This window comes from Candoia aspera, chromosome 1 (genome assembly GCF_035149785.1).
Source record: "Candoia aspera isolate rCanAsp1 chromosome 1, rCanAsp1.hap2, whole genome shotgun sequence".
Taxonomy (NCBI): domain Eukaryota; kingdom Metazoa; phylum Chordata; class Lepidosauria; order Squamata; family Boidae; genus Candoia; species Candoia aspera.
In genome coordinates this window covers 6,784,497-6,799,909 of record NC_086153.1, presented here as the reverse complement: position 1 = coordinate 6,799,909, position 15,413 = coordinate 6,784,497, and positions in this window count along the sequence as shown.

Sequence of the window (15,413 nt, the reverse complement as noted above, 5' to 3'; positions counted from 1 at the left end):
CTGGACCAGTTGTAGCTTCTGGATACTCTTCAAGGGTAGCCCCACCTAGAGCACATTGCAGTAGTCTGTATGGGATATCTATAAATATCTATATATTTAAACAAACAGGACCTACTGGCTGGGGAATTCTGGGAGGTGAACCCCATCCATTTAGAGGGGTGCTTGGGAAGGGCTGCCCTGAACTATCTACAAATCAAGAGCCAGAGTTTTGCTCTTCAACCTGGGCGGGGACACAAATAGCCTTTCAACCTTCGGCATCCAACTTGTGGGTGGAGAAATAGGCGGGTGATTTCCTTGACTTCTCCAGGAGAAAGAGAAATTCTCCAACCTTTTCTCAAACCCTGAACCGCCACAGTAGCAGCATTACCAAAAACAAGCCCAGCAGAGTTCACACACCTTCTTTAACTGCCCCCAAATTAAAGAAATGCCAGTGCCTTGCCCTCCATCGATAAGCGTGTCTCCAGAATTGTCTTCTTCTAGGAAAAAAATTCTGTTTCATCAAACTGAATGAGACGTAGTAGGAAAAAATGCAGGATCTTTTTTCTGGTTGGCCCGAGTCCAAACAACCGCTGTTGGAGTTCCTATTTGGAGGGACCATGGCTAATGGGAGTGAGCTTCTCTTCGACCAGCCTCGAACCCCTTCAGCTCTGCAGACAGATTGTAGCCGCTGCTGCGACTGTTACAGTGATAAATGCACACTTGTGATAATTATCCACACCGTGGAGGTAAGAGAGGCCAACAGAATCCGCCTCTTGTCTTGCTTTGATTAATTATTAGTTTAAATGCCATCCTGATGGGGAGTCCTCAGCAGAATAAAAGCAGGGGGGGGGCTTCCTCACTTAGCCTCCCCCTGTTCTCAAATGCTGTCACCCTGGAGTTCAAATTAATTCCAAAATTCTGTTTGGAAAAAAGAAAGGAAGCCGATCATTCCGTCTCTGAAAAGCTTTGGAGGTTGAGTTCCATCCCAAACCTACCACCAGTTGTCCACCTGGAGTGGCAGATGGGTGGGAAGAAGGGCGTCTGCAGGTGGGGCGGCAAAGAAGTCAAACTGGTGCTGGTGACCATGCCATCAAAGCTCTGCTTCTTTTTCTACACGTCACATGGACAACACACATAAAAAGGAGTGGGGCATTGATCATGCAGCCGTGGCCACCATGATGATTTTTATCACACACACACGCACACACACACGCACGCACGCACACACGAACCTGGACAACTCTGCCCTAGGAGGTTTCTCCTCTTGTGCAGTTCATCTCCCCAACTAAAGATCAAATAGATCTTCTCAAGGAGTTATATTTGTGTGTTTGATGCTGAGAAAAGGGATCTTCCTTGTGTTTTACCTCAGCCAAGCTGATTTCACCCATTTAACAGTGTTTTTCAACCCTGGCAACTTTAAGATGTTTAGACTCCAACTCCCAGAATTCCCCAGCTAGCACGCTTTAAGATGGGTGGACTTCAGCTCTCAGAATTGGTAAGCATGGGAGAAACCTGACCTAGAACAACATTTGTTAAAGTGTGGTCCGAGGACCCTTGGGGGTCCCCCGAGACCCTCTCAGCGGTCTGCGAAACCAACATTATTTGCCAGATATTTGCAGAACTTTAAAGCAATGTAACTTTTCTCATTATTACTTTTTTATTTGTTAAAAAAAATTTTTTTCATGAAAAATATTTCTGTTAATATCTAATGGGTTTAATATTGTTATTTTTACATGATTTGATAAATAAACGTTCTACGAATGCATCCATTTTAATTTTTCATATGGTAAATATAAATAAATATATCAATGTATCCCGTACAAGCAAAAGCTCTTTTGGGGTATATTTACCCTCCATAATTTTTAAAGCGGGGAAGGGGTCCTGAAACAAACATTTTAGGAAACACTGCCCTACAAGGTGGAGAATTGCAAATTGTGGTTTCCAAGGTTAGGCTTCCCCAGTGAGAGCATTCCCATGGATGACTTAAAGCTGTGTTTGAGCAGATACAGGTAGAGTAACTGGAGAAATATTAAAGTGTGATGTAGTTTGCAGCTGGAGCAGCTGCGAGACTTGGCTTGTGTGCAAAAGCTGCATCCGTGCCTGTTGTTTGGAAACATGCTGCTGTTGTTCTGCTATATACAGGGGAGACTTGTGACAGTGGATGCAAAAGATGCAGAGCAAATAGTTTGTTAAGGGTCCCTGGGAAGATGGTGGGTGGGGTTTTGATTGAAGAGGTGCCCAGGAGCAAAACTGGAGGACCGTGAAGCTTTAGGACCAGATTTTACTCTTCAGCCATTCACTGAGGAAGGTATGAGTGTGAGAAATTCATCAATTTGTGAAATGTATACACACCAACTGGATTCAGTCCAACTGGACTCTAGGTGGTTTATTATTTATTTTTATTTTTTAGATTTTTTTTATCCCACCTTCATTATTTTTATAAGTAACAAGGTGGGGAACATACTTACTACTCCTTCCTCCTCCTATTTTCCACACAACAACAACCCTGTGAGGTGGGTTGGGCTGAGAGAGAGCGACTGGCCCAAGGTCACCCAGCTGGCTTTCATGCCTAAGGCGGGACTAGAACTCTCATACCACGCCTGATTGGCTCTTGGGCTGAGAGAGACGGATTGGCCCAAGGTCACCCAGCTGGCTGTCATGCCAAAGGCGGGACTAGAACTCTCATACCACACCTGATTGGCTCTTGGGCTGAGAGAGAGGGACTGGCCCAAGGTCACCCAGCCAGCTTTCGTGCCTAGGGCGGGACTAGAACTCTCATACCATGCCTGATTGGCTCTTGGGCTGAGAGAGACGGGCTGGCCCAAGGTCACTCAGCCGGCTGTCATGCCAAAGGCGGGACTAGAACTCTCAGTCTCCTGGATTCTAGCCCAGCACCCTAACCACTAGGCCAAACTGCCTTACAACACAAAGGTTTCCCTCACTTCATGCTAGCGTTAAGTTCCCTGAAAACCTCACATAATGGAAATTAGCATAAAGCAAGACACTGAACCAGGGGAAATAAGGGGGTTGTGGGGTTCAGCGCCAATGTTGTGCCCAAATGCAGTGATAAATCTTCAGAACAGTGTTTTTCAAGCGTGGCAACTTGAATCTGGCAACTGGATTTCTTTCTTTTTGGAAAGAACCTTTTGCTGCTTGTCCAAGCAGCTTCTTCAGTCTGGGCAAAGGTTGGTGAGGGGACCCCATGTATGTCTTCCAGGGAGGCTGCATCATCCCTACACCTGGATGGCTTGTTAATTGTGCCAGGAGGTGTGGATTGTTTTTGGGATGACTTACCCCTAGATCCCTGGCTCATCCCCAAGTGGATCGTTAAGAGTGGCCTTCCTGGTGGTCTGAATCTTCCTGGGGACTGATGAAAGAGCAGCATGGAAAATGGGGGACAAGTTGTGTCTGAGGCCTCCCCCCCTATCGAGGGAAGGATTTTCCTCTTTGGCATGAATGGATTCCCTAACCCCTCTCTCAAACCACCTATGGGCTGGCTGAGGAATTCTGGGAGTTGGAAGTCCACCCATCTTCAAGTTGCCACATTTGAAAAACACTGGTTTAGAGTCTCCTTCTTAAGCAACATATCATCCAAACTTCAGGTCATGTTTATTACAGCCTTAAGGCCAGACACAATAAAACTATACAATAGCAACAATCTTACATTTACACACACACACACACATATAAAACAAAAACAATTAGTATATGACGATCTAAAATTAATTAAGAATGAAAATACTAAAATAAATTGAAATAAAATACTATGTTAAGAAATTCTAAATCTAAGTGATGGTGTGGCGTATTGTGCAGATGGTAGCACAAAACTGGGCAACCTGGGAGGGTATTTTTGGATCCTTGTCCATAAGAAGTAGCATTGAATAGAAATTAGATATTATCCAAACAGGTTTTCTTCCTTGTCTCATGTTCTATGTACAGTGGAAAAAAAAATCTCTATTTTTTCATAGCTACTAGGTCTGAAGATGATTGCAGGTCATTTTCAAACTGCTTTTAAGGGGCCAGGGAGTGAAACAGTGACAACATGAAAACACATTTATTCCCAGGATGGAGGAGTTTTGAATTGCGGTGCTAATCTCCATTTGTTTTAGTCTCATCTGAGATGCTTATTTCAGCAAAACCTGCAACGTGAGATTTTACTTTTAAGTTTTTAATCTCTTTTTCTGCCTGCCTCCAGCTTGAGTTCTTTTTGTTCATCTCTCTCTTTCTTTCTCTGTCTCCCTCTCCCTCCCTCTCCTTTCTAATCTAAAATATACGAAAATTAAAAGAAAATGGTGACATCTCAATTCAATCCATCTCTGATCAAGGGATGCCTGCAGAACGTGGCATTCGGCTGAAGAATAAATGGACGTAGGTAGGGACAGCTATTGCACAGGGCTGTGGAAGGGTTCAGATTTGATCACCAAAAGATGCTGACAATGCCTGAGAACACCAGTCTAGAGGAACATAAAAGCCAGGGTTATCTAGTGGGGAAGGTGCTGGACCAGAAATGGAAAGAATTAGGTTCTAGTCCCATCCCCACCCCCCAAGACATGGAACCTCCCAACAACCATTTGTTCGTTCACATTTCTGACCGCTGCAGGATCCCGTGGTCACGTGATCACCATTTTTGACCTACCTGGCCAGCTTCTAGCAAGCAAAATCAGTGGGGTACTGCGTGATTCACTTAACAATCATGTGGTTCGCTTAATGCCTGCAGTGATTTGCTTAACGACTGCCGTAAAAAAGGTCGTAAAATTTAGTCAGATTTGCTTAATGACTGCTTCACTCAGCAACCGAAATTCCAGTCCCAGTTGTGGTCGTTAAGCGAGGACTACCTGTATGGAGGAAGGGTTGGTGAAATTGACAGATCTTGCTGAGATGGATAAACTAACTTCTTTGATTAGAGAAAAGACAATATCTACATTTATTGATAACTGGAAACCGCTTATGGACTTTTTGTGTAAAAATGAAAAAAATGAACTTGTGATTTATGGTTTTGATGATTAGAAAGGATATATTATAGAAAGAAGAGTATTATGATGTAACTTTAGAGAGAGGTTAAAATATAATTGTACTTATAATTGCTGTGAAGAATATCGGAAGCCACTTCTTGGTATCTTTTTTCTTTCTCTTCTATTTTTCTTAATTTTTCTTTCTTTCTTTTTCTTTGCTTTCTTCCTTTTCCTTTTTTCTTCCTTACTTTATATTAGTTTGGATTTGTTTTTAACTTCTTTTTTTAAGGTTTCAATAAAAATCATATATACATATACATATGCATACACATACACATTACATACACACTTTGTCTCTCTCTCTCACACACACAAACCACACAAACACACACACACAGATAGATACACACACACACACACATACTCTGTCTCTGTGTGTGTGTGTGTGTGTGTGTGTGTGTGTGTGTGAAGCTGTGCATACAGGTGTCTGGTAGAAGACACGGTGGCATCACGTTCAACGTGACACCTTCACAAAAATGTTATAATGTGTCTCAGGCACGGATGCCTAAGGCCCTGTCTTCTCCCCAGTTTAAATCGATTCATTCTGAGCACGGAGTGGTTTTGAGGACACCCCCCAAATGCAAGAGGTTGCCTAGCACTTCACTTCCAAGGTTAGGGATTATAATCCCAATCCTTAAGAAGGTGCACATTTACGAAAGGACATGTCTGCCCTCCGCGCATTCCAGCACCACAGCCAACTCACTTTGCTGCATGAAAACTGACAAAAGGAGAAAAGCATTAATGGGCCTAAATCAACCAGAAGCCTTTGCTTTATAATTGCTGGGGTATTCCCCACTAGCATGGATCTGTTGTTCAGAATTTATGGCTCTACGGCTATACAGGGTCTCCATATTTGAGGGAACTACACAGGCAGGTCGTGGTTAGTGTGTGTTCAAATGATACAGCATTCGATTAAGTGCAAATTGTACATTGATACCAGGTCATGCTTAATGCGGCCCAAAATTCAGTTAATGCGATGCCAGTGCAGTTAAGCCCAGCGCATGCGCAGTTACGACTGGGGGTTTAGATGTTGCTAACCTTTGTGTGTGCAAAATGGAGAAAAGTCACATTATTAGAGGAAAACAGTACAAATTTAACGCTGCGACTTTATGAACCATAAATTTAAATTATAAGTATACTCTTTTTATCCTTTACTGTAATATTTCATTAATATACCTATAAAAATGTATGTTTAAAATTTTCCATTGCCTATTTTCATCAAGCCGGAACTAATTACCTTATTTTCCATAGAAATATCACTTCGAACTGTGCAAATTCGAATAATGTGACCGTTCCTTGGAATTCACTAACTGCAGTAATCAGACCTACAGGTAGTCCTCGCTTAACAACCACAATTGAGACCGGCATTTAGGTTGCTAAGTGAATCCGACCTGATTTTATGACCTTTTTTGCAGCGGTCATTAAGCAAATCACACGGCTCCCCACTGATTCTGCTTGCCAGAAGCCTGCCATGAAGGTCAAAAATTGTGATCACGTGACCACAGGATGCTGCAACGGTCATAAATGTGAACCGGTTACCAAGCATTTAAATCATGATCACGTGACCATGGGGACACTGCCACAGTTGTTAAGTGCGAGGACCAGTCGTAAGTTGCTTTTTTCAGCACTGTCACAAGTCTGAACCATCACTAAACGAATGGTCGTTAAGCAAGGACTTCCTGTATTTGCGGATTCATGTTTTTGCGGTGGCGGTCACAACCATTATATTACTAAAAATATGGCTGCTGATCACGGCATTCACCCTGGGTGATGGTGAGGCACGTATATCTTCAGTCTGGCAACATCCAGATAGGATGGCTTGTGACCTCTGAGTGTTGGGTGTGATCTCAAACTTGACTTTAGGCATATGTGTCAGTATTTAGGCACATGTAAAAAAACATCTGGGGCTATTTGGACGAGAGTACAGAGTTTTGTGGAATTTCACCTTTTCGTGGGAAGCATTGACATGTAACCCCTGTGCATATGAAGACCTGGCTATATTCATGCAGAATGCTTCACTGTGTCAGTTAAGGATATTTTATTTATTTATTCATTTATCAATCAATCAATCAATCAAACTTTATCACCACCCATCTCCATCCCAAGGAGGGACTCTGGGTGGTTTACAATAAAAATATTGCTAATCTCAATTCGTTTTAACCTTGATTAGTCATCCTGTGGTGCAAACCCCCAGCCTACTCACTCTATGCTTCAGTCTATTATGCCAACTCAGACAACAAGCTAATTTAGTAAGCAGCCAATAGTTAAGCTTGCTGAGCTTCGTTTAAGGTTACAAAGCTGGACCATGGGCTTTCAAGAAACAAACTTTTACAGCAATTCCATTCCTGGCACCGCACAAGTTTACAGGCCCAGAATAGAACAGGATCCAGACCCAGCATGGAGCTGGGAGAATGAGATGAGGCCAAAGCCGCATTATGATGTCACAGTGCAAGCCACACCCCTTTGCTCCATTCATTGGGACATTGCAGACATGCCCACCAGGGCTGGACCTTGTGGGACCTCAGGGCAATGCTGCTTTTGTCATTCTGATTCAGCAGCAAAATTGTACAGACGCCTTGAAAATGAACCTGGTGTGAAAACCACATGCTCGCCTTCTCTAAGTAGGCCAACCATATTTCCTTGAGACAAAAACAGGACATTGGGATGGCAAAATGGGACGGGGTTATTTGTTGTTTATTTGTTTAGTCGCTTCCGACTCTTCGTGACTTCATGGACCAGCCCACGCCAAAGCTTCCTGTCGGTCGTCAACACCCCCAGCTCCCCCAGGGACGAGTCCGTCACCTCTAGAATATCATCCATCCATCTTGCCCTTGGTCGGCCCCTCTTCCTTTTGCCCTCCACTCTCCCTAGCATCAGCATCTTCTCCAGGGTGTCCTGTCTTCTCATTATGTGGCCAAAGTATTTCAGTTTTGCCTTTAATATCATTCCCTCAAGTGAGGACGGGGTTATACTTATGTAATATTCCCTATTCACGAAAAAGACCATTAAAAAAGTTATTGACAGTAAGCTGGGAAGGTGCAGGAGGGGGAGGTGCAGCAATGGTTGGGTCCGGAGAGGCTGGTGCAGGGGTGGCGTTGGGCGGAGAAGTGCAGAAGGGCTGAGGGTGGCGGCAAGCTGGGACAGGAGGACAGGGACGGAGGAGTCTAGTGAATGGTTGTCCCCGACAACCTGTTCCTCTCTGGCACGCCCTTTTATTTTATTTTCTTCCCACCATTTTGGCCTGAGAGCCAATCGGCTTCTTTTCTGCTGGGTGTGCTTTTCCGACCGTCTTCCACTGCACTGATTGGCGGCAGTGACTCTCCCTCTTGCTTGCTGCCAATCAGCTGTTCCTGCGGTTCCCATTGAGAACTACTGCCAAGTCAGCCTCCATTTCAATTTCAAATTTTTCCCGCTTTTCCCAATAATGGCTCCAACGTTTTTAAAAAGTGGGACAAAATTGACACTTATATTAAAATGATGGGATGGTTGGGAAAAGTAAAAACAATGGGACTGTCCCATTCAAAACGGGACGTATGGTCAGCCTATCTCTAAGGGAAGGTCCTTGTTCTTGTTCCTTGTTCCACTGGTGCATTTCAGTTCCACAAGCTGGAAAGGCCCCGATGCAACTTCCTTTTAACCTGACAGTTGCATGCTACAGCTCAGGAGGAGAAGCCCCCCCCCTTTTTTAATCCATTCTCATTCAGTCGGCTAAATGAATATTAGCTTCTCCCATTCAGTGTGCAGATATTGTCATTGCAAGGGTGTATGGTGTTCATGATTAAGGGCAGGGTTTTGTCTTTCATTTGTCACAATTTTCTCTCCAGCCATCTCTTGCCTCCCTGGCGGTCCACTGTTCTAAGAAAATCCCAAGGGAAAAAGCATCTCCTGGGGAAATTTCCAGGGAGCTGCTATTCTCATCAACAAGAGGAAACCCTCACCTTGAGAAATCATTAGGCAATTTCGCTTTCCCCCAGAGAAATCGTTCACCCTATTTCTCTGCCCCCAAAAGTGGAGAAGGCTTTTCAAAAGGCAATTTATGGTCCGTTTAGGGTGGGCAAGATTTTCCTGGGGCAAATGCAGTCCCCAAAGCATAAGGGGGGACTTAAAACGCAACTGGGACCGCAGCCAGATTATTGTATGCAAAAAGTTGGAAAAACAATGAAATACCTACAGTGGAAGACTGGATTATAAAATTAACTGAACTTGCAGAAATGGTGAAGTTGACCAGTCTGGTCAGAGAAAAAATGACAAATGGAGATTTTAAAAAGGACAAAGAGGTGGGGGAGAAGAGTACAATGATAATTACTCAGTAGAAAGATGGGTGGAAGACATAATTGTATGTTTTCTTTCTTTTTCTGATCTCTTATTTCTTTCTTATTTCCTATCTTTGCTTTTGTTTGTTCTGTATACTTTTATATATTGAATATATATTGAAAAACTCATATCTATCTATCATCTATCATCTTTCTATCTATCATCTATCTATTTATATCTATCTATCATCTATTTATCTATCTATTTATCTATCTATCTATATCTATCTATCTGTCTCTATCAACTATCATCTATCATCATCTATCTATCATCTATTTATATCTATCATCATCTATATATTTATATCTATCATCTATCTATCATCTATCTATATCTATCATCTATCTATCATCTATTTGTATCCATCCATCCATCCATCCATCCATCCATCCATCCATCCATCCATCCATCTATCTATCTATCTATCTATCTATCCATCTATCTATCTATCTATCAGGATTGACAGCCACTTGAATGTGCACAGGATCATAGGATCCTTCTGGATCATGAATCAACACATAGAGTGGGTTTTTCCAAGGTCTCCTGATACTAAAATGGAGGGGAAAAGAAATTACGCCATTCCCAATAAGCTTTTGAATGACAATCCTTGGACTGCAGTTGTGATAGAGTCATCTGACATCTGGACAGGAAGTTAGATTTCATGGTGCTGGAAGCCAGGGGCGTCCATGTGGAGGGAGTCAAAAAAGTCAAGATGTCAGCCACCACCGGGCAGTTGAAGCCCTGCCCTTTTATAGCATGTTTCGATTGCATGGTGGTGGCTGACCTTGGCTTTTTTGACCTTCCCTCCCTGTGGATGTCTGTAATGGCATGTGGGAATGACCTTGGGAGACAGAAGCAAGAGCCGCAGCCCAGTCAAGGTCTGATAAATGAAATTGGAGTCTGAAGGAGAAGATGGAGAAAGTGTCTCAGAAGGGACCGTCCTTAGTTTTCAGGAGAGTAAGAAGGAAGGGAGTGGTGCTTTCAGACTTGCAAGATTCTCTTAATGCAGGGTTTCTCAGCCTCGGCCACTTTAAGATGTGTGGACTTCAACTCCCAGAATTCCCCAGCCAGCAAGCTGGCTGGGGAATTCTGGGAATTGAAGTCCACACATCTTAAAGTGGCCGAGGCTGAGAAACCCTGTCTTAATGTAACCTTACAGTTAAAGACATAGCTTAGTACTCTTTGTTGTGCTTCATGTCTGGACTGCGTCACAGTGCTAACAATGCCTCTCCGGGAGGAAGTGAAAGAAGAGAAGACAGGCAGGCAAAAAAGTCAGGACCATCTGACTCCGCTTTTTCTTTTCCAAAGACCATTTTGTATCCCCTGGCCCCATCCCTTAACAACCTGTACCAGTTACTACCTTTCGACCAATTTTCCCCAAACAAAACAAAAGTTTTTTTTTAAAGCCACCCCAACTTTGGGAAGAAGAAGGTTTGCCTCTGCATCCTCCCCCCCACTTTTTTTTTTTTTTAAAAAGTGGAACAAAAAGATTAAATTGTTTACGAGCAAGGAGCCCCGTCTGCCTGGATGAGCTGCAAGAGACAAAGGCGGGCCTCGCAATTCTCCAGCGCGCCTCGCACAGTCCTTCCTCCGAGTTGCCACTAATTCTTTTATCTGGCCTCAACACTCAAGGCATTATGCGTTTTTCCGTGGGAAAAAAATAAAAAAAATAATAAAAAAAGCAAGCAAGCGCGAAAGCAAGCCGGCTTCTGACTGAAGCAGGCAAAATTACTGTTCTCTCTGCCGTCCTCCGATAACTATCTCTTGAATGCTGATTAGTTCCCCTTTTTCTCCCCGACTCCCCCACCTTCTTGCAGTGCAAAGCAACCCAAACATACACTGGTATTTAACCCTTTATCTTTAGCAAGCAGAAAGACATGAAAACATCTTACTCAGTCAGAGGCGGGGTGGAGGGAGAAACGGGCCAGGCGGGGAGGGAGGGGAAAAAAAAACAGCATACAGAAGAATTACTGTTATCTCCTCCGCAGAAGAGCAACAGGGGCGATAAGGAAAGCTGGTAGAATTAAAAGGAGCCCATCATCCCGGCTGTAAATTCACACGCAGACCCAGTTCCTATTTGTCTATCGCTGGGGCCCGTAATTTCCCGAGCTTGATTTGATAGACTTATTGTGAGGACTGCATAGGAAAGTCATCAGCCTGGGTAGCCAATGAGGCTTATTGTCAGGGCTAACCACATGGTTATAGACTAGGGCAAGATAATGGCCGGAGTCGACTAGCGATAAAGTCCAGACCCCTCCTCATTAAGAGTATCTCCACCTTTGCAGGCTGCTAAGGAGCAAAGGGGGGCGGTGATAGACTAGGCATAAATTTATAGTGCTCGGGCAAAGCGCAAGCGGCCCCCGACCCCGGAAGATGGCATCGGTGTTTTGGAGATGGGGAGAAAGCTGTAATGACAAGCCACCATCTTGAGACCTATTAATTAATTAATTAATCAATTAATTATTCACATTTCTATTACAGCCCATCTCCCCACAACAGGGGGACTCCATTTGCTCCCGAGATGGACGAGAACAATGGACTCATGGCCTCAATTCCACTGTGGTCGTTAAGCCAATCACCCACAGTCATTAAGTGAGACAGCATGTGACCACAACTTGCAACTTACTGCTGGCTACCGCATTGACTCTGCTTGTCAGAATCCGGCTGTGAAGCTCGCAAGTGGCAATCATGTGACCACGGGACGCTGCGACAGTTGTAAGTGCAAGGACCGGTCATAAAGTAACTTTTTCCGTGCTGTCATAACTTTGAATGGTCACTAAACAGGGCAGTCACTAAGCGAGGACTGCCTGTATTTACCACATAGAGAGGCACTGAGTAAGAAAGTTGTGCCTGTGTGCCAACAAGGCTGGAGTTAAAATGAGCCACAAATACTTTAGTGGAAGTAGGAAAAAAGGCACTGGGGCAAGTGTTTCATGGAAACGTAGAGTGTACGACTTGAAAGGGGTCTTGGGGATCATCTAGTCCAACTCCTTGTCAGTGCACAAATGCACCATTGCAGCATTTTTGGCAAATGGCAGTCAAGTGAAGGGGAATCCACCACCTCCCAAGGCAGCCTGGCTGGACTGTTTTCTTGATATCTAACCAAAACCACAATAAATGTTTAGTGCCTTGTTCACACACAGGCATGCACCCATACATTCATGTACACATACACTTGCTCCTTCCCATCAATGCAGAAATTCACCCAGAGGTAATAAATGAATCAAATAACCCTAAACTTCAAGATGTACAATCCAAAATGATCTGCCACTAAACCCTAATCTCAGGATGTGTTGACACAGCAACGCCAAACCATATGATGGCTTAACCTGATGACTTGGTTCATGAAACAGGCTAAGACAATCGCTTGATTTCTATACAAGGCTGATGTTCACATTAACCATCATAACAGTTCCTGGCTGGAGTTCTTGTTGTACCCAGGACTGTCTGCTCCAAGGACAATCTCTCCATCCAATACGTGGGCCAAGACATCACGTTGTGGGGGCAGCCCCCTCACTGTGCAATACCTTCCCTTCTAAGATTAAGATGCCCGAAAGACACTCTTCTTCCCCAGTTCCCTGTATTTGGTGAATTGGCTCTTCTGCTCAAATTTCCCACAATGCCTCATGGTCCAGAACAGTAGAGAACCATGGGAGTTTTGAAGGACTGCTCCATACTCCCCACCGTTGAACGACGTCTAGCCTACTGGAGTTCAGTGACATAAGGGGAAAAATAAAAACCCACTAAAAAGGCCCACAAGAGATACTTTCTAGAGGGAGTGGTCAGAAGTGGTCCCCACCCTGTGCAAGGCAGAAGGGAAATGTGCAGCTGTGATTGCCTGGCTCATATGACCGTCATTGTGCCAAGAAGCCATGCCACCCCTCAGTTGAAGGGCCAGCTAGAAATCCGCCCAGGGGACCGGACGGTGCCTCATTCAAATTTCAAAAACAAAGATTGTAGTGGAGATGCAATGTCAGATGTACGTATTTCTATGGCACTGGGTTGTTCTGAAATAAGAGATAGCCATTATAGGCTGCCCTGGGGGACAGGAGTGTGTGTTATCAGCAAAGCCACCTGGTTTAGGTTTTGTCACGGTTTCCCAGAGAGAGACTTCAGCCCCCAAGGACACCCCAGGGAGACTGTCTCGGCAGCCATTTTGAAGGCTTGACGATGAAGACCCTCGCCCCGCTCGCTCAGGACAAAGGATAAGCCTCTTCAGTTCAGTTTGTACCCCACCCCCAACTGCCCAAAGTTGATTGTTTCGTTTACTGTGTTCAGGGAATGACCTTACAGAGGCTAAGATGGCTTTGCTGTGTTTTATGTGCAGCTTTGTCACTGGTCTAAAGAGAAGGAGGGGGAAGAGGGGAGAGGGAGGAGGAGGAGGGGGGAGAAGAGGAAGAGGAGGAAGGAGAAGGAGGAGAAGGAGGTGCGTTATCTCTCAGTCCCAGCTTCTACATTTGCCACCCTTCACAAGATTATCCAGCCTCTAAAATCAAGACTTCTTTCTTTTGCATTACAAGCCAATAGTCCAAGAGCAGCTTCCAGATGGAAACGAATCTAGTTATGTACTTTTATACCTGTGCTGGGAAAGGCCAGGAGCCACTGGCCTGATATGCCTTTTTGTTTATTCCTGTACCGTTTTAGCCTTTCCTGTTTCACTTCTAGACTTGTACTCTATCGGTCTTATATTCTGCATCGTGTGTCTTAATTATATCTTGAAAAATTAACAAATAGATAAATAAATAAAAATAAAAAATAATATAATATAATATAAATAAATAAATAAATAAAAACAAGATTATCCAGCCTCTGAACCTCAAAACATGCAAGACCGTAATCATTCCTGGTTTCACTTCGATTCGTCTGCAGAACACTTCAGACGAATTTTAAAACATGGAGTTTGTAGCAGCAACAGATGTTGCTACCTGGTGAAGTCTTCCACTGTAGAGAAGTGGAAAACATCTGGACCTGCAAGGTCCAGTACATCTCCCTTGGAAGCTGTGCAATTTGGCAAGGTGAAGAAATGTAGATGGTCCATATTTCAAGGCTGAATCATCCCATGGTCTTTTGGAATCTTTTCTTAAAGCAGGACCCTGTCATCCACAGAAACCCACTGCATTGTGCAGTTCAAAAGCTGGGCGAAAGTTACACGGTAAGGGCGAAGTGGGCAAAAGAATGTCCGTACTTGAAAGAGTGTCTGCAGAAATGCACCGCATTTAGGAAAGCAGGCACAGATGGTGTTTGGAATTGTTTTATAGTCCTCTGTCTTTAACTGCTTTTATTCAGCTTTTGTTTTGTTTTAATTCTGTTAGCTGCCTGGATTAGCTGCCGAAGCAAAACAATGGTGAAGAAGAGGATGATGGTGGTGGGATTCAGGAACCTCCCTGCCTCATCCAGCTTCTCAGCACACTGTTTGCACCCTGCCCCAAATTCCCATCCCAGCCCTGCCAAAGGTCATTGACAAGCACAACCAGTCCTGTCTATGTACTGTAATCTGGCTTGAAATCTGACTGAAATGGTCCAGATCAGTGTTTCTCAACCTTGGCCGCTTTAAGATGTGTGGACTTCAACTCCCAGAATTCCCCAGCCAGCATGTCGCCATAGAGGAAGAGGGAAGAGCCCCTCCACTCATGGAGGCACAAGTAAGCGTGCAGAGTCTAGGGTTGCACGGGACTCTAACAGACCATAATGGAACTCTGCAAGAAATGTGGAACCTGGAGGTGAGGATGTCTGCTACAGAAGTGGTGTTGCAGCAGGTATCGAGAACCCTGGAGACCATGGCCTACCCTTTGACAGAGATCTCAACTCAGCTATCCAGAGTGGCGTCGCCAGACTCATGAGGAAGACGCCGTACCCTAACCCCAACCCAGGATTTCAAATCCCCAGTGAGGTGCCGGCAGAGTGGAGGCCACCAAGAGAGCCAAGGTGACTGGGGGAGAGCCCTGCCCAGCGGCTGCAACCCCGAAGGACATACAAGTTAAGTTTGATGGAGATCCACAACAGTTGGCGTTCTTCTTGACCAATGTGTCCATATACATGAAGGAATATGGGTCTTGCTTTCCCACTGAGTACAAGAAAGTGAGCCAGGTAGATGCCAGGCTTCAGGGA